Genomic DNA, 22,987 nt, shown 5'->3' on the forward strand with positions numbered 1-22,987 from the left:
GGGGTTTCCGGGTTTGCTGGTTTCTTCGGCTCGGTGGTTATTTTGCTCTGGTCTTTTGTTGGTTTTCTGGTTTGGGTTTCTTTTGTGGTTTTAATTGGGTTTTTGGGGGTTCCGTGGCTCGCGGGGTTTCTATAATTTTTTATGGTAAATGAAAATGGAGCACAGGTTCTGCTCTGCCTTTTGTTTCCTTGTCAGCCTTTGTTGCCCTTGTGAAATGTCCAAGCCCATTGGAGACATTACTGTTTGGCTTGCTATTTGAGCTTTCTTCTTGGATACCTTGTACCCATTAAGTCCCCAAAAGTTTAAGAGTTGGGTGGTTACCCATCCAGAACCTGTTGTCCTTCTTGTGAGTCTTGGTCCTTCCCAGCCCTCCACTGACCCCTGCCCTTTCTTACTACTCCTCTGATTTTTTTTTTTTTTCCCCTTGCCTGTACTTCTCTATTGTACTGTCCTGCTCCCTTTTCTTCTCTCCCTTTCTCTTTCTTCATCTCCCTCTCCCTTTTCTTTTTCTCTCTGTGCTTTTTTCCTGCTTTCTCTTCCTCCTTTTTTCGTCTTCCATCTCTGTCCTGCAGGCCACTGCAGTTACTTTCCTTTTCCATCTCTTTGTCGTGATCTGCACCTGTCTTGTTTTCTCCAAAAATTTCTCTAGCCTGTTGTCTGGTGTTCTTTTTTTTTTTTTTCATTCTATATCTCACTGTCCCAGGCAGCAAGCTGGCCCTTGAATATGCTTTATTCTCCATAAATGCAGGTGCTGTTGGCAGCAGTTCATGAAACGAGGGGCATCTCCAGCAGATCCTGTAGAAGACAGAGTTGCTGCCTGAGGAGAGCACGCCTCAAAGTGTGCATCGTCGGATTTGCGCTCGCTAGAGAGTATGGGACGAAGCTGGCATTGGCGTCCTGTCCAGCCAGTGTCAGGTGACACCCACTTTGCTGCGCACTGGTTACAGGAGGATCTAGAGTAATACAGATGTACTTCTCAGCGAAGGCAGCGAAGCAACACTTTCCTTTCAAACGGTGAGGCTGGTAAGGAAAGCGCAGTTTGTCTCTGACTGTCTCTATTCCCTTTGTCTCAGGGAGGCTGAATGAAAATGATGACTTCTTGACTGTGTTATCACACTGGGTGAGTAGGTGTGACATGCTGGAGCTGGATACTGAAGTTGAGTACGTGGTGGAATCGATGGATCTGTGTTTTCTGCATGGAGAAGGTAACCTGTCATTCGTTTATTTTCCTTAAAATGAAGCAAAGGACTAGGGAAGGTGGGTTCTTCTTCACAGCGCAGATTTTGATGACATTGTTGGAGTAGAAATCCATCCAAGGGTGGTCCTAAAGTTGGCAACATCAGTAGCATAACAAGAGAGTCTCATGGTTCCGCTGTAAAGTGGAAGTACAGAAAGCTGTTCAGCTCGCAGAGTGCAGGCCTGTGTGACCTGGGAATCTACTGATGGACTCTGCCTTATGAGGTGAGATATTTTCGATCGAGCAGGGGGAGTCATCGTGACTTAACAATGTGGTAGCTACACTTGTGATGGGCTCCTGCAGTTTTATCAGCTCTCGGACCCCGGAAGGCCTTCATCCTCCCTCCGTCTCTAGGATGAAAAGGCAAAAAATGCCATATTGTGAGGATGATTGAGTACAATTTTCTGCCGCTCCATAAATAACTTTGATACTTAGTATATGTTAGGAGTGCTTGTGGGAGCTTCAGCCTCTTCTCGAAGCAGTCCCGTCTGTCTAAAGCGCGTGCTTTTAAAAACATCTGTGTGTTACATACATTAGGAACTAAAACTGCAGCTTGATTTTCCTCCTCTAGGGCTGATTTTTCATAATTGCTTCACCCCGGTAACAGAAACGGATAGGCCCTGTTTCGTCAGGGTCAGTCCTGACCTCGTTTAAATGCTGCTGCAAAGCTTCAGTGTTTCAGTTTGCAAGCTGTAAAAATACTTTGTTAAAGATAAGAGTGCTTCTTGGAACTTAAGTGGTAGAACCACCTTCTCAATGGTAGCTTTTGCTGGCTTGCTTTTGTGCAATGTACATCTTTGCCATTGTGATTTAGCGTGCCTGATTGGTTTAGCATACAGACATTGGCACCCGCTGAGTTGATAAACAGGTCTTTCTCACTGTGCCATTTTTCCACTTCCTTTAATTGTATCTTTTTCAGTCTGTAACCACAGTTAATGTCTTTTTTTTTTAAAAAAAGCACACTACAGCAGCTTGCTTTGTTCATGTGTTCAAAAGATGTTTGTGGTTGCTTTTCCCCCAGTTGTTGCTTGGTTTTTTTTCCTCTTTAAATGCTTTCTGAAAGGTAGAACTGCATTTCCTTGTAGGGTGCACTTAGACTTTTTCCATGTTATCGGAGTTGTAAGAACATGTCAGTTTCAACACAGAAAAAAGGTCCAGCTTTTGCCACGAGGCTTTTGCCATTAGGGTTTAGCCTAATGTTGCCGAGGAAGCTTTCTTTCTGCTTCCCTCTAAGCCTTACTGTAAAAAAGAAAAAAAGCTGTCATGGGAAAGCCGGTTAAATCGGGCTCGGACCCCAGATTGTCACCGGTTTAATGCAATGAAAGTGTCCTGACTGGACTGAAGCACCCTAAAACACTTTGCGTGCTGCAGCATAAGAATGCAGATGGCTTATCACGCAGTAACTTGGGGATCAGCACCGTTTGCTGCCACTGGCAGAGGCTTTTTTCTTATTCCTTCTGACTGACACGGCCATAGGAGGTGCCTGTTTTGTGGCAGTAGTGCAGCAGCACCATCTCTCGACCCTGCTGCCTCAGACATTGCTTAGCCTCACTGCATTTTGTTTCCTGGTTTTGCTCGGCAGGACAAGTCCTGTTTGGCTGTCATTGCAGGGTTAGAGTGTAATATGAGGAAAGGAGGGTGTTGGCTTAGGAATTTCTGTTCCGCTTGCCACAGTTTTGCCACCAGTATTGCAGTTGGCGAGGTGGCTGTCGGGCGTGGGAATCGCGGGGGTGAGTCTCAGTGTGGGGACAGGTTTGTTGCTGACGCTTCAGCTGTTGGGGTTTTTGAGTTGCTGATGTGTGTTTTCTCATTCTACAGAACCACCTTCATGTTGCGTTCCAGGGAGTGTACTGTGGATGTACAGGAAAGATCTTTCCTGGTGAGACTGTCTATAACCACCGAAGATGTTCGCCAGCTCTGCGCTGAGAAGTTCGAGGTGGACAAGCCGGCAGAGTGCAGCCCGTTTCTTGTTGTCGACGACACCTGGCAGCAGCTGACGGAGCATACCTGCCCTCGGGAAATGAAGGCTGAGTTGCACAGCTGTCCCCAACCCCAGGTCTTCCACTTTGTCTACAAATGTGTTAACAGAGATCTGTGTGGTGCCATTTGTCACAATGATGACTCCACGTTTTAAAAGCAGCAGCTCGTCGTTGGATTTCTGTTCCTCTTGTTAACGGCTGAAAACATCTTTGTTGGCTGGCATTCCTTAGGAGCCGAGACTGGTCTTAAACCAGGATTGCCCAGTAAAAATCCCTTAGCCACATCAGGCATAGCTTAGAAAACCCCATGTAAATCGTGCCCAGGGCCGGTTATGCAGACTATTCCACCAGCGTGTTTGAGCGAACAGCCACAAGACTCTGCTGCAGCATATCATATCGTGGCCCTCGGCAGGTTGTCTGCTGTGGTGTGCAAATGTCTTATTTTTTTTGCACCTGGCCTCTAGCCACATGTCATTTTGATTTATATATGTGTATGCTAGACAAGCATTGCAGTAAACTGGCTGGTGTTAGCTTGGGTTCGACTTGTCCCATTCAGGGCATCAGTTAACTCAGAATTACCTGGATGATTGATTGCATTCTTTCCTGGTTTTTTTTTTTGTTTGTTTGTTTGTTTTTAATTACAGAAAATTGTGGGGGTTTATTATAGACATCTTGCAGCAGTTGCAGGTAGACTGTCAGGGTCGTCTTCTAAAAATATTTTTTCAGCTGTAAAGAATTCTGTAATTATGCATGTGATTTTAACATTCAATATACAAGAATAAGTCTCTTTCGGGTTTTGGCGTATTGCATTTAAGGTCTCTATGGTTTCTCCTCTTTTCCTGTTACAGGTGAGTTCTTGGGAGCTTGTGGTACCTGTAAGAAGGTCGTAGTATTGGCGCTGGTGATTTCATTGCCTTTATCTGAACTGGATGTACTGTTACCTGGGTTAGTGTTTCTATCCATTGGTTTAGACAGCCTTGTGGGTAGGAAGAGGAAGTTGAAAGAAAAGGATGTAGAGAAGGGGCAGAGAAAGAACGCAGAGAACCGAGTTTAGGATTAAAATGTGTTAGTCTGTCTGCTGGTGCAGGCTCCTCTCAGAAAATGAGCCAAGGAGGTTGGTAAGGTGTTTGTAGTTTTACTGATTTTTTTTTTTTTTTTTTTCCTGGTTTTTGTGGCTATAGGGGTTGGGTGGGTTGGTTTTTTTACAGGGTCTGGGATTTGTGGGGTTAGCGTGGGCTTGTGAGGTTTTTCTGTTGGTTTGTTTTTTTTAACTGGGGTTCTAAGGGGGGGTTTTGGTTCTCTGCCTTTTGAAGGCTTTGGGGTTCTGTGGGTTGCGGGTTTGGGGGAGGGCTAGGGGCTTCTGTGGTGTTTTGAGTTCCCGCAGCTTTTCTTGTGGGGTCTGGGGTTTGTGTGTGTCTTTAATGGGGGTTTGTGGCTTCTTTGGTTTTTGGGCTTTGTGGGGGTTTCTAGTTTGTGGGAATTCTTTGGGTATTTTGGTTTGGTTTTTCTTAGGCTGAGAGGCTTTAGGAGGAAAGCCTGTTCTGAGCGTGGTGTTCTCCTTGTAACAGAAGCAGGGTCTCACTGTGGCATGCCAGCTGTCGTGGCTAACAAGGGAGCTTTTTTGTTTTGTGTTGTTATCAATATTACAAGAGTTCCACTTTGTAAAATGCTTTTGTGATGAGTTCAGGCTACGTCTTGCATCCATTGAAAGCAGTATTTACTGGGGCCGAGTCTTCCTGTTTGGAGCTGAGGAAGGAAGTATGGATTGAATAACAATGTATTGGTTTTTGACCTGCAGATGGTGGAAGAAAGTGAGGAAAGACTAACAGAAGAGCAGATTGAGTCACTTCTCCAGGCAGTCACCAGTCTTCTTCCAGGGGATCCAGAAGAACAGCCAAGAGACTTGGCAATGTTGGCTGAAGACGAAGGTGACCAAACCTTGGAGGCATCTCAGCCCAAAGCTGGCAACGGTTTCGACAGAGGAGAATCGGCTAACAATTTTCTGGGTTATACTTGGCAGCAGTTTACTGTTGTATTGGACATTGTTGTAAAATGCCTTAGAATTTTTATTATTCAGAGGTGATGAGGGAACCAGTTGTTTCCAAGAAAGCGTGGCCAAGGCCACTGTTGTTGTGGCATCTTTCCATCGATGGGGCTGGCAGCAGCTGAGTCAGGGCGGTTGGCTCTTTTTGGGGGACTATGGGGTCTTTACAGGGTCTCTTTTTGGTGGGGTCTAGGGCTTTTGGGGGGGGTTCTCTAAGGGGGGGTGTGGGGTTCTTTGAGGGGATCTTTATGGGGTCTCATTTTGGGGGGGATGTGAGGGGCTTGGGGGCGTCTTTAAGGAGTCTCAGGTTTTTTGGGGGGTGGTTAGGGTTCTTTATGGGGTCTGTTTGGGGGGTCTGGGTTTTTTGGGGGGTCGCTTTGGGGAGTTGGGGGGCCCTAAGGGCCTTTTTAGGGGATCGTGGGGGGGCTCTTTGGGGGGGGGTGTGTCTCTGAGGGGTTCTGGGGGGGTCTCTCTAGGGTCTATTTTTGGGGTGTTGGGGGTTCCTTCGGGGGTCTTCTAGGGGGTCAGGGGCCATGGTGGGGTTCGAGGGCTCTCAGAGGGGTCGCAGTAGGGTTGGGAGGGGGGTTGAATTCGCTGGAGGAGATGGGGGGTTGTTAATGAGCGCAGGTCAGCGGCAGACGGGTAATTAGTGGGGCAGGGGGAGCCGAAAAGGGCCGAGCAGAGGCGGAGAGATACGAGCACTGGCGGAGAGATACGAGCACTGGTGGAAAGGCCCGAGCGGGGATTCGAACACGGGGGTCCTCGGTGCTGCCGCCTTGCGGACACGCAGCGGTACTGCGCCCGGGTGGCGCAGCGCACGGAAGCCGCCGCGTTCTGCTGCCTCCGTGCACACTCGCCGCGTTCCTGCGCGGGTGCGCGCAGAGCCCGCTGCGTGCGGACTGCGGCCGGGCGGCGCAGCGCGAGCGGCAGGGCGCTTTAACGAGGGACGCCGCCATTGCGGGGCGGCCGCTCCCTCCCGGTGAGGGGGGGGTTCCGCCGCCCGTCGCGGGGTCGGCCGGGGCACTGTCAGGTCCGGGGAACCCCCGAAGGCGATGGGACTCCCTCGGGGGGGCAGATTTTGGGAGGGGGCGCGCGGGTGGGGGGGGGGTCACTGTCATGTGCGGGGATTCGAAGACGGGGTGAGGTCGCCCATCCGGGCGCTGACCGAGCTGGTACCTGCTTAGCTTCCCGGACGGGGAAGCTGTGAGGTCACCGGACGCTCCCTCCCGGAGAGACGCCGGTACCCCCCCCCGCCCCCCCCCCGCGGGATCACTCGGTGCTGCCGCCTTGCGGACACGCAGCGGTACTGCGCCCGGGTGGCGCAGCGCACGGAAGCCGCAGCGTTCCGAAAGTTCCCTCCCGGTGAGGCGGGGTTTCCTTCGCCCGTCGCGGGGTCGGCCGGGGCACTGTCAGGTCCGGGGAACCCTCGAAGGTGATGGGACTCCCTCGGGGGGGGTCAGATTTTGGGAGGAGGGGCGCACGTGGCGGGGGCACTGTTAGGTGCGGGGATTCGAAGACGGGGTGAGGTCGCCCATCCGGGCGCTGACCGAACTGGTCCCTGCTTAGCTTCCCGAACGGGGCAGCTGTGCTGTGTAGCCCCCCCCAAGCTCGCGCCCCCAAACGGGGGCCCGGAAGCCCCCCGGCGGCCATTTTTCCGTCGGAGCCGCACGGAGATGGGCGCCGCCATGCTCGGAAGCCCCCCGGCCGCCTTTTAACCGCCGGAGCCGCACGGAGATGGGCGCCGCCATGCCCGGAAGCCCCCCGGCGGCCATTTTTCCGCCGGAGCCGCACGGAGATGGGCGCCGCCATGCCCGGAAGGCCCCCCGGCCGCCTTTTAACCGCCGAAGCCGCAAGGAGATGGGCGCCGCCATGCCCGGAAGCCCCCCGGCGGCCATTTTTCCGCCGTAGCCGCGCGGAGAAGGGCGCCGCCATGCCCGTAAGCCCCTCGGTCGCCATTTAACCGCCGGAGCCGTACGGAGATGGGCGCCGCCATGCCCGGAAGCCCCCCGGCGGCCATTTTTCCGCCGGAGCCGCACGGAGATGGGCGCCGCCATGCCCGGAAGCCCCCCGGCCGCCTTTTAACCGCCGAAGCCGTACGGAGATGGGCGCCGCCATGCCCGGAAGCCCCCCGGCGGCCATTTTTCCGCCGGAGCCGCACGGAGATGGGCGCCGCCATGCCCGTAAGCCCCTCGGTCGCCATTTAACCGCCGAAGCCGTACGGAGATGGGCGCCGCCATGCCCGGAAGTCCTCCGGCGGCCATTTTTCCGCCGGAGCCGCACGGAGAAGGGCGCCGCCATGCCCGTAAGCCCCTCGGTCGCCATTTAACCGCCGGAGCCGTACGGAGATGGGCGCCGCCATGCCCGGAAGTCCTCCGGCGGCCATTTTTCCGCCGGAGCCGCACTGGAACGTATCCCGGCATGCCCCGCTCCCTTGCGGGGGAGTATATCCCGGCATGCCCCGCTCCTTTCCGGGCAGTATAACCGCGGAGCTGCCACGAGGAGCCTGCCCGTGCTTTCCGGGGCGATGAGGGGCCCCGTCGGGATGCCGGCGCTCCCTCCCGGTGAGGCTCCGGTTCCGCCGCCCGTCGCGGGGTCGGCCGGGGCCGGGCGGTCGGCGGGTCGCGGCGCGAGTGGTCGCGGCGGGCCGGGGGTCGGTGCGGGGCGCGCGGGCGGCGAGGCGCCGCGCCTTCCACCCCCCCCCCAGCCGCGGCCGGCCTTCTGCCGGCGCCGGTCCGTGCCGGGACGTGTCTCCGCGGCGTCCGGCGGGGTGTCCGGGCCGGGAGGGGGGGCTCCGCGCCGCGCGGGCAGTGCGCGGAGGGGGTCGCGGCGGGGGCTTGGGGGTGCGGCCGGGCCAGAGCTCCCGTTCCCCGAGCAGCCGGCACGGGAGACACGGGGCACCGAAGGGGCCGGCGGGGCGGGGCGCGACTGGACTCTTCCGGTCAGTCTGAGCGTGTCCGGGCCGCGGGGCTGGCAGGTTTGGGGGGATTTGGGGCTTTGCGTGGGTCTGTGTCTCTCTCTAGTTGCGGCTTGTGGGTTTTCTGTCTCGCGGGGCTCTTTTGGCAGAGGAGGGCTTAGGGCTTCTCTTGTGGCTGCTGTGGCGTTCAGTGGTTATCGGGGGTTCTTGTGGTGTCTGGGGTTTCCGGGTTTGCTGGTTTCTTCGGCTCGGTGGTTATTTTGCTCTGGTCTTTTGTTGGTTTTCTGGTTTGGGTTTCTTTTGTGGTTTTAATTGGGTTTTTGGGGGTTCCGTGGCTCGCGGGGTTTCTATAATTTTTTATGGTAAATGAAAATGGAGCACAGGTTCTGCTCTGCCTTTTGTTTCCTTGTCAGCCTTTGTTGCCCTTGTGAAATGTCCAAGCCCATTGGAGACATTACTGTTTGGCTTGCTATTTGAGCTTTCTTCTTGGATACCTTGTACCCATTAAGTCCCCAAAAGTTTAAGAGTTGGGTGGTTACCCATCCAGAACCTGTTGTCCTTCTTGTGAGTCTTGGTCCTTCCCAGCCCTCCACTGACCCCTGCCCTTTCTTACTACTCCTCTGATTTTTTTTTTTTTTCCCCTTGCCTGTACTTCTCTATTGTACTGTCCTGCTCCCTTTTCTTCTCTCCCTTTCTCTTTCTTCATCTCCCTCTCCCTTTTCTTTTTCTCTCTGTGCTTTTTTCCTGCTTTCTCTTCCTCCTTTTTTCGTCTTCCATCTCTGTCCTGCAGGCCACTGCAGTTACTTTCCTTTTCCATCTCTTTGTCGTGATCTGCACCTGTCTTGTTTTCTCCAAAAATTTCTCTAGCCTGTTGTCTGGTGTTCTTTTTTTTTTTTTTCATTCTATATCTCACTGTCCCAGGCAGCAAGCTGGCCCTTGAATATGCTTTATTCTCCATAAATGCAGGTGCTGTTGGCAGCAGTTCATGAAACGAGGGGCATCTCCAGCAGATCCTGTAGAAGACAGAGTTGCTGCCTGAGGAGAGCACGCCTCAAAGTGTGCATCGTCGGATTTGCGCTCGCTAGAGAGTATGGGACGAAGCTGGCATTGGCGTCCTGTCCAGCCAGTGTCAGGTGACACCCACTTTGCTGCGCACTGGTTACAGGAGGATCTAGAGTAATACAGATGTACTTCTCAGCGAAGGCAGCGAAGCAACACTTTCCTTTCAAACGGTGAGGCTGGTAAGGAAAGCGCAGTTTGTCTCTGACTGTCTCTATTCCCTTTGTCTCAGGGAGGCTGAATGAAAATGATGACTTCTTGACTGTGTTATCACACTGGGTGAGTAGGTGTGACATGCTGGAGCTGGATACTGAAGTTGAGTACGTGGTGGAATCGATGGATCTGTGTTTTCTGCATGGAGAAGGTAACCTGTCATTCGTTTATTTTCCTTAAAATGAAGCAAAGGACTAGGGAAGGTGGGTTCTTCTTCACAGCGCAGATTTTGATGACATTGTTGGAGTAGAAATCCATCCAAGGGTGGTCCTAAAGTTGGCAACATCAGTAGCATAACAAGAGAGTCTCATGGTTCCGCTGTAAAGTGGAAGTACAGAAAGCTGTTCAGCTCGCAGAGTGCAGGCCTGTGTGACCTGGGAATCTACTGATGGACTCTGCCTTATGAGGTGAGATATTTTCGATCGAGCAGGGGGAGTCATCGTGACTTAACAATGTGGTAGCTACACTTGTGATGGGCTCCTGCAGTTTTATCAGCTCTCGGACCCCGGAAGGCCTTCATCCTCCCTCCGTCTCTAGGATGAAAAGGCAAAAAATGCCATATTGTGAGGATGATTGAGTACAATTTTCTGCCGCTCCATAAATAACTTTGATACTTAGTATATGTTAGGAGTGCTTGTGGGAGCTTCAGCCTCTTCTCGAAGCAGTCCCGTCTGTCTAAAGCGCGTGCTTTTAAAAACATCTGTGTGTTACATACATTAGGAACTAAAACTGCAGCTTGATTTTCCTCCTCTAGGGCTGATTTTTCATAATTGCTTCACCCCGGTAACAGAAACGGATAGGCCCTGTTTCGTCAGGGTCAGTCCTGACCTCGTTTAAATGCTGCTGCAAAGCTTCAGTGTTTCAGTTTGCAAGCTGTAAAAATACTTTGTTAAAGATAAGAGTGCTTCTTGGAACTTAAGTGGTAGAACCACCTTCTCAATGGTAGCTTTTGCTGGCTTGCTTTTGTGCAATGTACATCTTTGCCATTGTGATTTAGCGTGCCTGATTGGTTTAGCATACAGACATTGGCACCCGCTGAGTTGATAAACAGGTCTTTCTCACTGTGCCATTTTTCCACTTCCTTTAATTGTATCTTTTTCAGTCTGTAACCACAGTTAATGTCTTTTTTTTTTAAAAAAAGCACACTACAGCAGCTTGCTTTGTTCATGTGTTCAAAAGATGTTTGTGGTTGCTTTTCCCCCAGTTGTTGCTTGGTTTTTTTTCCTCTTTAAATGCTTTCTGAAAGGTAGAACTGCATTTCCTTGTAGGGTGCACTTAGACTTTTTCCATGTTATCGGAGTTGTAAGAACATGTCAGTTTCAACACAGAAAAAAGGTCCAGCTTTTGCCACGAGGCTTTTGCCATTAGGGTTTAGCCTAATGTTGCCGAGGAAGCTTTCTTTCGGCTTCCCTCTAAGCCTTACTGTAAAAAAGAAAAAAAGCTGTCATGGGAAAGCCGGTTAAATCGGGCTCGGACCCCAGATTGTCACCGGTTTAATGCAATGAAAGTGTCCTGACTGGACTGAAGCACCCTAAAACACTTTGCGTGCTGCAGCATAAGAATGCAGATGGCTTATCACGCAGTAACTTGGGGATCAGCACCGTTTGCTGCCACTGGCAGAGGCTTTTTTCTTATTCCTTCTGACTGACACGGCCATAGGAGGTGCCTGTTTTGTGGCAGTAGTGCAGCAGCACCATCTCTCGACCCTGCTGCCTCAGACATTGCTTAGCCTCACTGCATTTTGTTTCCTGGTTTTGCTCGGCAGGACAAGTCCTGTTTGGCTGTCATTGCAGGGTTAGAGTGTAATATGAGGAAAGGAGGGTGTTGGCTTAGGAATTTCTGTTCCGCTTGCCACAGTTTTGCCACCAGTATTGCAGTTGGCGAGGTGGCTGTCGGGCGTGGGAATCGCGGGGGTGAGTCTCAGTGTGGGGACAGGTTTGTTGCTGACGCTTCAGCTGTTGGGGTTTTTGAGTTGCTGATGTGTGTTTTCTCATTCTACAGAACCACCTTCATGTTGCGTTCCAGGGAGTGTACTGTGGATGTACAGGAAAGATCTTTCCTGGTGAGACTGTCTATAACCACCGAAGATGTTCGCCAGCTCTGCGCTGAGAAGTTCGAGGTGGACAAGCCGGCAGAGTGCAGCCCGTTTCTTGTTGTCGACAACACCTGGCAGCAGCTGACGGAGCATACCTGCCCTCGGGAAATGAAGGCTGAGTTGCACAGCTGTCCCCAACCCCAGGTCTTCCACTTTGTCTACAAATGTGTTAACAGAGATCTGTGTGGTGCCATTTGTCACAATGATGACTCCACGTTTTAAAAGCAGCAGCTCGTCGTTGGATTTCTGTTCCTCTTGTTAACGGCTGAAAACATCTTTGTTGGCTGGCATTCCTTAGGAGCCGAGACTGGTCTTAAACCAGGATTGCCCAGTAAAAATCCCTTAGCCACATCAGGCATAGCTTAGAAAACCCCATGTAAATCGTGCCCAGGGCCGGTTATGCAGACTATTCCACCAGCGTGTTTGAGCGAACAGCCACAAGACTCTGCTGCAGCATATCATATCGTGGCCCTCGGCAGGTTGTCTGCTGTGGTGTGCAAATGTCTTATTTTTTTTGCACCTGGCCTCTAGCCACATGTCATTTTGATTTATATATGTGTATGCTAGACAAGCATTGCAGTAAACTGGCTGGTGTTAGCTTGGGTTCGACTTGTCCCATTCAGGGCATCAGTTAACTCAGAATTACCTGGATGATTGATTGCATTCTTTCCTGGTTTTTTTTTTTGTTTGTTTGTTTGTTTTTAATTACAGAAAATTGTGGGGGTTTATTATAGACATCTTGCAGCAGTTGCAGGTAGACTGTCAGGGTCGTCTTCTAAAAATATTTTTTCAGCTGTAAAGAATTCTGTAATTATGCATGTGATTTTAACATTCAATATACAAGAATAAGTCTCTTTCGGGTTTTGGCGTATTGCATTTAAGGTCTCTATGGTTTCTCCTCTTTTCCTGTTACAGGTGAGTTCTTGGGAGCTTGTGGTACCTGTAAGAAGGTCGTAGTATTGGCGCTGGTGATTTCATTGCCTTTATCTGAACTGGATGTACTGTTACCTGGGTTAGTGTTTCTATCCATTGGTTTAGACAGCCTTGTGGGTAGGAAGAGGAAGTTGAAAGAAAAGGATGTAGAGAAGGGGCAGAGAAAGAACGCAGAGAACCGAGTTTAGGATTAAAATGTGTTAGTCTGTCTGCTGGTGCAGGCTCCTCTCAGAAAATGAGCCAAGGAGGTTGGTAAGGTGTTTGTAGTTTTACTGATTTTTTTTTTTTTTTTTTTTCCTGGTTTTTGTGGCTATAGGGGTTGGGTGGGTTGGTTTTTTTACAGGGTCTGGGATTTGTGGGGTTAGCGTGGGCTTGTGAGGTTTTTCTGTTGGTTTGTTTTTTTTAACTGGGGTTCTAAGGGGGGGTTTTGGTTCTCTGCCTTTTGAAGGCTTTGGGGTTCTGTGGGTTGCGGGTTTGGGGGAGGGCTAGGGGCTTCTGTGGTGTTTTGAGTTCCCGCAGCTTTTCTTGTGGGGTCTGGGGTTTGTGTGTGTCTTTAATGGGGGTTTGTGGCTTCTTTGGTTTTTGGGCTTTGTGGGGGTTTCTAGTTTGTGGGAATTCTTTGGGTATTTTGGTTTGGTTTTTCTTAGGCTGAGAGGCTTTAGGAGGAAAGCCTGTTCTGAGCGTGGTGTTCTCCTTGTAACAGAAGCAGGGTCTCACTGTGGCATGCCAGCTGTCGTGGCTAACAAGGGAGCTTTTTTGTTTTGTGTTGTTATCAATATTACAAGAGTTCCACTTTGTAAAATGCTTTTGTGATGAGTTCAGGCTACGTCTTGCATCCATTGAAAGCAGTATTTACTGGGGCCGAGTCTTCCTGTTTGGAGCTGAGGAAGGAAGTATGGATTGAATAACAATGTATTGGTTTTTGACCTGCAGATGGTGGAAGAAAGTGAGGAAAGACTAACAGAAGAGCAGATTGAGTCACTTCTCCAGGCAGTCACCAGTCTTCTTCCAGGGGATCCAGAAGAACAGCCAAGAGACTTGGCAATGTTGGCTGAAGACGAAGGTGACCAAACCTTGGAGGCATCTCAGCCCAAAGCTGGCAACGGTTTCGACAGAGGAGAATCGGCTAACAATTTTCTGGGTTATACTTGGCAGCAGTTTACTGTTGTATTGGACATTGTTGTAAAATGCCTTAGAATTTTTATTATTCAGAGGTGATGAGGGAACCAGTTGTTTCCAAGAAAGCGTGGCCAAGGCCACTGTTGTTGTGGCATCTTTCCATCGATGGGGCTGGCAGCAACTGAGTCAGGGCGGTTGGCTCTTTTTGGGGGACTATGGGGTCTTTACAGGGTCTCTTTTTGGTGGGGTCTAGGGCTTTTGGGGGGGGTTCTCTAAGGGGGGGTGTGGGGTTCTTTGAGGGGATCTTTATGGGGTCTCATTTTGGGGGGGATGTGAGGGGCTTGGGGGCGTCTTTAAGGAGTCTCAGGTTTTTTGGGGGGTGGTTAGGGTTCTTTATGGGGTCTGTTTGGGGGGTCTGGGTTTTTTGGGGGGTCGCTTTGGGGAGTTGGGGGGCCCTAAGGGCCTTTTTAGGGGATCGTGGGGGGGCTCTTTGGGGGGGGGTGTGTCTCTGAGGGGTTCTGGGGGGGTCTCTCTAGGGTCTATTTTTGGGGTGTTGGGGGTTCCTTCGGGGGTCTTCTAGGGGGTCAGGGGCCATGGTGGGGTTCGAGGGCTCTCAGAGGGGTCGCAGTAGGGTTGGGAGGGGGGTTGAATTCGCTGGAGGAGATGGGGGGTTGTTAATGAGCGCAGGTCAGCGGCAGACGGGTAATTAGTGGGGCAGGGGGAGCCGAAAAGGGCCGAGCAGAGGCGGAGAGATACGAGCACTGGCGGAGAGATACGAGCACTGGTGGAAAGGCCCGAGCGGGGATTCGAACACGGGGGTCCTCGGTGCTGCCGCCTTGCGGACACGCAGCGGTACTGCGCCCGGGTGGCGCAGCGCACGGAAGCCGCCGCGTTCTGCTGCCTCCGTGCACACTCGCCGCGTTCCTGCGCGGGTGCGCGCAGAGCCCGCTGCGTGCGGACTGCGGCCGGGCGGCGCAGCGCGAGCGGCAGGGCGCTTTAACGAGGGACGCCGCCATTGCGGGGCGGCCGCTCCCTCCCGGTGAGGGGGGGGTTCCGCCGCCCGTCGCGGGGTCGGCCGGGGCACTGTCAGGTCCGGGGAACCCCCGAAGGCGATGGGACTCCCTCGGGGGGGCAGATTTTGGGAGGGGGCGCGCGGGTGGGGGGGGGGTCACTGTCATGTGCGGGGATTCGAAGACGGGGTGAGGTCGCCCATCCGGGCGCTGACCGAGCTGGTACCTGCTTAGCTTCCCGGACGGGGAAGCTGTGAGGTCACCGGACGCTCCCTCCCGGAGAGACGCCGGTACCCCCCCCCGCCCCCCCCCTCGCGGGATCACTCGGTGCTGCCGCCTTGCGGACACGCAGCGGTACTTCGCCCGGGTGGCGCAGCGCACGGAAGCCGCAGCGTTCCGAAAGTTCCCTCCCGGTGAGGCGGGGTTTCCTTCGCCCGTCGCGGGGTCGGCCGGGGCACTGTCAGGTCCGGGGAACCCTCGAAGGTGATGGGACTCCCTCGGGGGGGGTCAGATTTTGGGAGGAGGGGCGCACGTGGCGGGGGCACTGTTAGGTGCGGGGATTCGAAGACGGGGTGAGGTCGCCCATCCGGGCGCTGACCGAACTGGTCCCTGCTTAGCTTCCCGAACGGGGCAGCTGTGCTGTGTAGCCCCCCCCAAGCTCGCGCCCCCAAACGGGGGCCCGGAAGCCCCCCGGCGGCCATTTTTCCGTCGGAGCCGCACGGAGATGGGCGCCGCCATGCTCGGAAGCCCCCCGGCCGCCTTTTAACCGCCGGAGCCGCACGGAGATGGGCGCCGCCATGCCCGGAAGCCCCCCGGCGGCCATTTTTCCGCCGGAGCCGCACGGAGATGGGCGCCGCCATGCCCGGAAGGCCCCCCGGCCGCCTTTTAACCGCCGAAGCCGCAAGGAGATGGGCGCCGCCATGCCCGGAAGCCCCCCGGCGGCCATTTTTCCGCCGTAGCCGCGCGGAGAAGGGCGCCGCCATGCCCGTAAGCCCCTCGGTCGCCATTTAACCGCCGGAGCCGTACGGAGATGGGCGCCGCCATGCCCGGAAGCCCCCCGGCGGCCATTTTTCCGCCGGAGCCGCACGGAGATGGGCGCCGCCATGCCCGTAAGCCCCTCGGTCGCCATTTAACCGCCGAAGCCGTACGGAGATGGGCGCCGCCATGCCCGGAAGTCCTCCGGCGGCCATTTTTCCGCCGGAGCCGCACGGAGAAGGGCGCCGCCATGCCCGTAAGCCCCTCGGTCGCCATTTAACCGCCGGAGCCGTACGGAGATGGGCGCCGCCATGCCCGGAAGTCCTCCGGCGGCCATTTTTCCGCCGGAGCCGCACTGGAACGTATCCCGGCATGCCCCGCTCCCTTGCGGGGGAGTATATCCCGGCATGCCCCGCTCCTTTCCGGGCAGTATAACCGCGGAGCTGCCACGAGGAGCCTGCCCGTGCTTTCCGGGGCGATGAGGGGCCCCGTCGGGATGCCGGCGCTCCCTCCCGGTGAGGCTCCGGTTCCGCCGCCCGTCGCGGGGTCGGCCGGGGCCGGGCGGTCGGCGGGTCGCGGCGCGAGTGGTCGCGGCGGGCCGGGGGTCGGTGCGGGGCGCGCGGGCGGCGAGGCGCCGCGCCTTCCACCCCCCCCCCAGCCGCGGCCGGCCTTCTGCCGGCGCCGGTCCGTGCCGGGACGTGTCTCCGCGGCGTCCGGCGGGGTGTCCGGGCCGGGAGGGGGGGCTCCGCGCCGCGCGGGCAGTGCGCGGAGGGGGTCGCGGCGGGGGCTTGGGGGTGCGGCCGGGCCAGAGCTCCCGTTCCCCGAGCAGCCGGCACGGGAGACACGGGGCACCGAAGGGGCCGGCGGGGCGGGGCGCGACTGGACTCTTCCGGTCAGTCTGAGCGTGTCCGGGCCGCGGGGCTGGCAGGTTTGGGGGGATTTGGGGCTTTGCGTGGGTCTGTGTCTCTCTCTAGTTGCGGCTTGTGGGTTTTCTGTCTCGCGGGGCTCTTTTGGCAGAGGAGGGCTTAGGGCTTCTCTTGTGGCTGCTGTGGCGTTCAGTGGTTATCGGGGGTTCTTGTGGTGTCTGGGGTTTCCGGGTTTGCTGGTTTCTTCGGCTCGGTGGTTATTTTGCTCTGGTCTTTTGTTGGTTTTCTGGTTTGGGTTTCTTTTGTGGTTTTAATTGGGTTTTTGGGGGTTCCGTGGCTCGCGGGGTTTCTATAATTTTTTATGGTAAATGAAAATGGAGCACAGGTTCTGCTCTGCCTTTTGTTTCCTTGTCAGCCTTTGTTGCCCTTGTGAAATGTCCAAGCCCATTGGAGACATTACTGTTTGGCTTGCTATTTGAGCTTTCTTCTTGGATACCTTGTACCCATTAAGTCCCCAAAAGTTTAAGAGTTGGGTGGTTACCCATCCAGAACCTGTTGTCCTTCTTGTGAGTCTTGGTCCTTCCCAGCCCTCCACTGACCCCTGCCCTTTCTTACTACTCCTCTGATTTTTTTTTTTTTTCCCCTTGCCTGTACTTCTCTATTGTACTGTCCTGCTCCCTTTTCTTCTCTCCCTTTCTCTTTCTTCATCTCCCTCTCCCTTTTCTTTTTCTCTCTGTGCTTTTTTCCTGCTTTCTCTTCCTCCTTTTTTCGTCTTCCATCTCTGTCCTGCAGGCCACTGCAGTTACTTTCCTTTTCCATCTCTTTGTCGTGATCTGCACCTGTCTTGTTTTCTCCAAAAATTTCTCTAGCCTGTTGTCTGGTGTTCTTTTTTTTTTTTTTCATTCTATATCTCACTGTCCCAGGCAGCAAGCTGGCCCTTGAATATGCTTTATTCTCCATAAATGCAGGTGCTGTTGGCAGCAGTTCATGAAACGAGGGGCATCTCCAGCAGATCCTGTAGAAGACAGAGTTGCTGCCTGAGGAGAGCACGCCTCAAAGTGTGCATCGTCAGATTTGCGCTCGCTAGAGAGTATGGGACGAAGCTGGCATTGGCGTCCTGTCCAGCCAGTGTCAGGTGACACCCACTTTGCTGCGCACTGGTTACAGGAGGATCTAGAGTAATACAGATGTACTTCTCAGCGAAGGCAGCGAAGCAACACTTTCCTTTCAAACGGTGAGGCTGGTAAGGAAAGCGCAGTTTGTCTCTGACTGTCTCTATTCCCTTTGTCTCAGGGAGGCTGAATGAAAATGATGACTTCTTGACTGTGTTATCACACTGGGTGAGTAGGTGTGACATGCTGGAGCTGGATACTGAAGTTGAGTACGTGGTGGAATCGATGGATCTGTGTTTTCTGCATGGAGAAGGTAACCTGTCATTCGTTTATTTTCCTTAAAATGAAGCAAAGGACTAGGGAAGGTGGGTTCTTCTTCACAGCGCAGATTTTGATGACATTGTTGGAGTAGAAATCCATCCAAGGGTGGTCCTAAAGTTGGCAACATCAGTAGCATAACAAGAGAGTCTCATGGTTCCGCTGTAAAGTGGAAGTACAGAAAGCTGTTCAGCTCGCAGAGTGCAGGCCTGTGTGACCTGGGAATCTACTGATGGACTCTGCCTTATGAGGTGAGATATTTTCGATCGAGCAGGGGGAGTCATCGTGACTTAACAATGTGGTAGCTACACTTGTGATGGGCTCCTGCAGTTTTATCAGCTCTCGGACCCCGGAAGGCCTTCATCCTCCCTCCGTCTCTAGGATGAAAAGGCAAAAAATGCCATATTGTGAGGATGATTGAGTACAATTTTCTGCCGCTCCATAAATAACTTTGATACTTAGTATATGTTAGGAGTCCTTGTGGGAGCTTCAGCCTCTTCTCGAAGCAGTCCCGTCTGTCTAAAGCGCGTGCTTTTAAAAACATCTGTGTGTTACATACATTAGGAACTAAAACTGCAGCTTGATTTTCCTCCTCTAGGGCTGATTTTTCATAATTGCTTCACCCCGGTAACAGAAACGGATAGGCCCTGTTTCGTCAGGGTCAGTCCTGACCTCGTTTAAATGCTGCTGCAAAGCTTCAGTGTTTCAGTTTGCAAGCTGTAAAAATACTTTGTTAAAGATAAGAGTGCTTCTTGGAACTTAAGTGGTAGAACCACCTTCTCAATGGTAGCTTTTGCTGGCTTGCTTTTGTGCAATGTACATCTTTGCCATTGTGATTTAGCGTGCCTGATTGGTTTAGCATACAGACATTGGCACCCGCTGAGTTGATAAACAGGTCTTTCTCACTGTGCCATTTTTCCACTTCCTTTAATTGTATCTTTTTCAGTCTGTAACCACAGTTAATGTCTTTTTTTTTTAAAAAAAGCACACTACAGCAGCTTGCTTTGTTCATGTGTTCAAAAGATGTTTGTGGTTGCTTTTCCCCCAGTTGTTGCTTGGTTTTTTTTCCTCTTTAAATGCTTTCTGAAAGGTAGAACTGCATTTCCTTGTAGGGTGCACTTAGACTTTTTCCATGTTATCGGAGTTGTAAGAACATGTCAGTTTCAACACAGAAAAAAGGTCCAGCTTTTGCCACGAGGCTTTTGCCATTAGGGTTTAGCCTAATGTTGCCGAGGAAGCTTTCTTTCTGCTTCCCTCTAAGCCTTACTGTAAAAAAGAAAAAAAGCTGTCATGGGAAAGCCGGTTAAATCGGGCTCGGACCCCAGATTGTCACCGGTTTAATGCAATGAAAGTGTCCTGACTGGACTGAAGCACCCTAAAACACTTTGCGTGCTGCAGCATAAGAATGCAGATGGCTTATCACGCAGTAACTTGGGGATCAGCACCGTTTGCTGCCACTGGCAGAGGCTTTTTTCTTATTCCTTCTGACTGACACGGCGATAGGAGGTGCCTGTTTTGTGGCAGTAGTGCAGCAGCACCATCTCTCGACCCTGCTGCCTCAGACATTGCTTAGCCTCACTGCATTTTGTTTCCTGGTTTTGCTCGGCAGGACAAGTCCTGTTTGGCTGTCATTGCAGGGTTAGAGTGTAATATGAGGAAAGGAGGGTGTTGGCTTAGGAATTTCTGTTCCGCTTGCCACAGTTTTGCCACCAGTATTGCAGTTGGCGAGGTGGCTGTCGGGCGTGGGAATCGCGGGGGTGAGTCTCAGTGTGGGGACAGGTTTGTTGCTGACGCTTCAGCTGTTGGGGTTTTTGAGTTGCTGATGTGTGTTTTCTCATTCTACAGAACCACCTTCATGTTGCGTTCCAGGGAGTGTACTGTGGATGTACAGGAAAGATCTTTCCTGGTGAGACTGTCTATAACCACCGAAGATGTTCGCCAGCTCTGCGCTGAGAAGTTCGAGGTGGACAAGCCGGCAGAGTGCAGCCCGTTTCTTGTTGTCGACGACACCTGGCAGCAGCTGACGGAGCATACCTGCCCTCGGGAAATGAAGGCTGAGTTGCACAGCTGTCCCCAACCCCAGGTCTTCCACTTTGTCTACAAATGTGTTAACAGAGATCTGTGTGGTGCCATTTGTCACAATGATGACTCCACGTTTTAAAAGCAGCAGCTCGTCGTTGGATTTCTGTTCCTCTTGTTAACGGCTGAAAACATCTTTGTTGGCTGGCATTCCTTAGGAGCCGAGACTGGTCTTAAACCAGGATTGCCCAGTAAAAATCCCTTAGCCACATCAGGCATAGCTTAGAAAACCCCATGTAAATCGTGCCCAGGGCCGGTTATGCAGACTATTCCACCAGCGTGTTTGAGCGAACAGCCACAAGACTCTGCTGCAGCATATCATATCGTGGCCCTCGGCAGGTTGTCTGCTGTGGTGTGCAAATGTCTTATTTTTTTTGCACCTGGCCTCTAGCCACATGTCATTTTGATTTATATACGTGTATGCTAGACAAGCATTGCAGTAAACTGGCTGGTGTTAGCTTGGGTTCGACTTGTCCCATTCAGGGCATCAGTTAACTCAGAATTACCTGGATGATTGATTGCATTCTTTCCTGTTTTTTTTTTTTTTGTTTGTTTGTTTTTAATTACAGAAAATTGTGGGGGTTTATTATAGACATCTTGCAGCAGTTGCAGGTAGACTGTCAGGGTCGTCTTCTAAAAATATTTTTTCAGCTGTAAAGAATTCAGTAATTATGCATGTGATTTTAACATTCAATATACAAGAATAAGTCTCTTTCGGGTTTTGGCGTAATGCATTTAAGGTCTCTATGGTTTCTCCTCTTTTCCTGTTACAGGTGAGTTCTTGGGAGCTTGTGGTACCTGTAAGAAGGTCGTAGTATTGGCGCTGGTGATTTCATTGCCTTTATCTGAACTGGATGTACTGTTACCTGGGTTAGTGTTTCTATCCATTGGTTTAGACAGCCTTGTGGGTAGGAAGAGGAAGTTGAAAGAAAAGGATGTAGAGAAGGGGCAGAGAAAGAACGCAGAGAACCGAGTTTAGGAGTAAAATGTGTTAGTCTGTCTGCTGGTGCAGGCTCCTCTCAGAAAATGAGCCAAGGAGGTTGGTAAGGTGTTTGTAGTTTTACTGATTTTTTTTTCTTTTTTCCTGGTTTTTGTGGCTATAGGGGTTGGGTGGGTTGGTTTTTTTACAGGGTCTGGGATTTGTGGGGTTAGCGTGGGCTTGTGAGGTTTTTCTGTTGGTTTGTTTTTTTTAACTGGGGTTCTAAGGGGGGGTTTTGGTTCTCTGCCTTTTGAAGGCTTTGGGGTTCTGTGGGTTGCGGGTTTGGGGGAGGGCTAGGGGCTTCTGTGGTGTTTTGAGTTCCCGCAGCTTTTCTTGTGGGGTCTGGGGTTTGTGTGTGTCTTTAATGGGGGTTTGTGGCTTCTTTGGTTTTTGGGCTTTGTGGGGGTTTCTAGTTTGTGGGAATTCTTTGGGTATTTTGGTTTGGTTTTTCTTAGGCTGAGAGGCTTTAGGAGGAAAGCCTGTTCTGAGCGTGGTGTTCTCCTTGTAACAGAAGCAGGGTCTCACTGTGGCATGCCAGCTGTCGTGGCTAACAAGGGAGCTTTTTTGTTTTGTGTTGTTATCAATATTACAAGAGTTCCACTTTGTAAAATGCTTTTGTGATGAGTTCAGGCTACGTCTTGCATCCATTGAAAGCAGTATTTACTGGGGCCGAGTCTTCCTGTTTGGAGCTGAGGAAGGAAGTATGGATTGAATAACAATGTATTGGTTTTTGACCTGCAGATGGTGGAAGAAAGTGAGGAAAGACTAACAGAAGAGCAGATTGAGTCACTTCTCCAGGCAGTCTACCAGTCTTCTTCCAGGGGATCCAGAAGAACAGCCAAGAGACTTGGCAATGATGGCTGAAGACGAAGGTGACCAAACCTTGGAGGCATCTCAGCCCAAAGCTGGCAACGGTTTCGACAGAGGAGAATCGGCTGACAATTTTCTGGGTTATACTTGGCAGCAGTTTACTGTTGTATTGGACATTGTTGTAAAATGCCTTAGAATTTTTATTATTCAGAGGTGATGAGGGAACCAGTTGTTTCCAAGAAAGCGTGGCCAAGGCCACTGTTGTTGTGGCATCTTTCCATCGATGGGGCTGGCAGCAGCTGAGTCAGGGCGGTTGGCTCTTTTTGGGGGACTATGGGGTCTTTACAGGGTCTCTTTTTGGTGGGGTCTAGGGCTTTTGGGGGGGGTTCTCTAAGGGGGGGTGTGGGGTTCTTTGAGGGGATCTTTATGGGGTCTCATTTTGGGGGGGATGTGAGGGGCTTGGGGGCGTCTTTAAGGAGTCTCAGGTTTTTTGGGGGGTGGTTAGGGTTCTTTATGGGGTCTGTTTGGGGGGTCTGGGTTTTTTGGGGGGGCTCTTTGGGGAGTTGGGGGGCCCTAAGGGCCTTTTTAGGGGATCGTGGGGGGGCTCTTTGGGGGGGGGTGTGTCTCTGAGGGGTTCTGGGGGGGTCTCTCTAGGGTCTATTTTTGGGGTGTTGGGGGTTCCTTCGGGGGTCTTCTAGGGGGTCAGGGGCCATGGTGGGGTTCGAGGGCTCTCAGAGGGGTCGCAGTAGGGTTGGGAGGGGGGTTGAATTCGCTGGAGGAGATGGGGGGTTGTTAATGAGCGCAGGTCAGCGGCAGACGGGTAATTAGTGGGGCAGGGGGAGCCGAAAAGGGCCGAGCAGAGGCGGAGAGATACGAGCACTGGCGGAAAGGCCCGAGCACTGGTGGAAAGGCCCGAGCGGGGATTCGAACACGGGGGTCCTCGGTGCTGCCGCCTTGCGGACACGCAGCGGTACTGCGCCCGGGTGGCGCAGCGCACGGAAGCCGCCGCGTTCTGCTGCCTCCGTGCACACTCGCCGCGTTCCTGCGCGGGTGCGCGCAGAGCCCGCTGCGTGCGGACTGCGGCCGGGCGGCGCAGCGCGAGCGGCAGGGCGCTTTAACGAGGGACGCCGCCATTGCGGGGCGGCCGCTCCCTCCCGGTGAGGGGGGGGTTCCGCCGCCCGTCGCGGGGTCGGCCGGGGCACTGTCAGGTCCGGGGAACCCCCGAAGGCGATGGGACTCCCTCGG

General features: G+C 52.7%; 3 long non-coding RNA genes across 6 annotated transcripts; all 3 read left to right on the top strand.

Moving 5' to 3' along the window:
* The first annotated feature begins 855 nt into the window (after nucleotides 1–855).
* On the top strand, nucleotides 856–5,301 carry LOC311190774. 2 transcript variants are annotated; one of them, XR_014617240.1, is made up of 4 exons: nucleotides 856–1,205; nucleotides 3,056–3,293; nucleotides 4,065–4,161; nucleotides 5,015–5,301. It is a non-coding gene; the product is annotated as an uncharacterized lncRNA (long non-coding RNA). The 2 variants fall into 2 exon arrangements; XR_014617241.1 differs by lacking the exon at nucleotides 856–1,205 and having other exon boundaries at nucleotides 2,493–3,293.
* A 3,979-nt stretch (nucleotides 5,302–9,280) lies between these two features.
* LOC311191555 lies at nucleotides 9,281–13,694 on the top strand. 2 transcript variants are annotated; one of them, XR_014617290.1, is made up of 4 exons: nucleotides 9,281–9,597; nucleotides 11,448–11,685; nucleotides 12,457–12,553; nucleotides 13,408–13,694. It is a non-coding gene; the product is annotated as an uncharacterized lncRNA (long non-coding RNA). The 2 variants fall into 2 exon arrangements; XR_014617291.1 differs by lacking the exon at nucleotides 9,281–9,597 and having other exon boundaries at nucleotides 10,885–11,685.
* A 2,294-nt stretch (nucleotides 13,695–15,988) lies between these two features.
* On the top strand, nucleotides 15,989–21,730 carry LOC311190713. 2 transcript variants are annotated; one of them, XR_014617235.1, is made up of 5 exons: nucleotides 15,989–16,093; nucleotides 17,413–17,869; nucleotides 19,720–19,957; nucleotides 20,727–20,823; nucleotides 21,674–21,730. It is a non-coding gene; the product is annotated as an uncharacterized lncRNA (long non-coding RNA). The 2 variants fall into 2 exon arrangements; XR_014617236.1 differs by lacking the exons at nucleotides 15,989–16,093; nucleotides 17,413–17,869 and having other exon boundaries at nucleotides 19,391–19,957.
* Nucleotides 21,731–22,987: the final 1,257 nt, after the last annotated feature.

The sequence above is a fragment of the Gallinula chloropus genome (genome assembly GCF_964237585.1).
Source record: "Gallinula chloropus genome assembly, chromosome: 4".
Classification (NCBI taxonomy): domain Eukaryota; kingdom Metazoa; phylum Chordata; class Aves; order Gruiformes; family Rallidae; genus Gallinula; species Gallinula chloropus.